Raw genomic sequence first — 1,423 nt, forward strand, 5'->3', positions numbered from 1 at the left:
CACACACACACACACACACACACACACCGGTGAGACTGCGCCCAGGGGTTGTGAAGAGAGATGTGGACTCACTAGGTCCAGGGCGCTCTACACCACGTGAGGAAATTCGTGGAACCTGTCCAGCCCCACACAATTTAGGGGGCCAGGAGTAGCGTGTTCCTGGCTCCCAGGGAGGTGACATCTGCGCCGTAAACTCGGGGGCAGTGTGCTGTCTCAGATGATGTGTCACCATATGTCGCGGAGGGAGCCGGGTAGCAAGTAGCCCCTGAGAAGTGTCACCATGTGCTTCGAACCAGAGGCTGAATGCTTCCTGCGACGTATCCCGAAAGTGCGGTGGACCAGGGGTAGGGCGCGTGCCATCCCTTCCCTTTCTCGCGTTTAGGCAACTAAGAGTTCTGTTAGCCGCAGGGCGTAGTAGCAATAGTGATGGCCCAGCTTCCCCGGCGCGGGCGCGGTAGGCTAGGGGCCGAGAGACTGCTGGAGCCCCAGGCAGCAGGTGGCGGGGCGCGCTCCCGGCGCGCGTCGCCGAAGGGACGCCGCGAAAACCAAACGCGCGATTTGTATATCCGGCCGGGGCCCTGCGCCGAGATAAAGCTTCTGCGGAGGGAAGTATTTAATTCGCTTCCAGCACCATCGGAAGAAACTCCTTCACGCCGGAGGCTGTGGGGTGGGCGCGTGGGAGCTTTCTCTTGGGTACGCTCCCCAGTCCTCCGCCCGAAGCCGGGTGCGCCGAGCCGGTTGTCAAAGGCGAATTACAGTATTTTGTTTGTTTTTCGATGGGGAGGCGTTGCTGTTAAGGAATGAAAGAGGCCTGGATTAGAGCTAGGATCTGGTTTCCTCTGCATTCTAGCACAAGTTTCCGGCTCGACCTTGACTCTGGCCAAGTCTATTCCAGGCCCCTCACTGGTCCTCAGTTTTCCTGTTCATTAAATGGGAATTTGGACTATGATCTTGTTTTTGCACAGCCAGGGTGGCAAACTCCATCTCCTCCAGGCCAAAAAAACGCCGTCCTCTATGGGTAGCCTCCTCTCCCCTACACCCAGCTCTTTGGAAGGGTCCTCTTCTCCCCTTCTTTTCTTCGCCCGCCTAGGGGGCTGAAGGGGAGGTGGGCGGGGACTGCCCCATCGGCCCGCCCGCCTCCGCTGGCCCCGCCCCCTTACGTCCCCTCTGCGCCCCTCCGCCCTCGGCGCGGGGATGAGGCAATCACGTGACCTCACATCCGGCGCGGGAGTCCCGAGCTCGCAGCGCGCGCTCCCCCGCCCGCCTGCCCGCCTGCCCGCCGGCTCTCCCCGCAGCGTGATCCGGGCGCCACGGCGGAGGGGAGGGGGGGTTCGCGACGTCGCTGGCGGCGGGAGGCCGTTTCGGAGTGCAGACCGCCCCCCTCCCCTGCCAGCCTCCCCCGCCGCCCTCCCTTGTTCTCGCT

This window comes from Herpailurus yagouaroundi, unplaced genomic scaffold (genome assembly GCF_014898765.1).
Source record: "Herpailurus yagouaroundi ecotype Mexico unplaced genomic scaffold, PumYag 162, whole genome shotgun sequence".
NCBI classification, from domain to species: domain Eukaryota; kingdom Metazoa; phylum Chordata; class Mammalia; order Carnivora; family Felidae; genus Herpailurus; species Herpailurus yagouaroundi.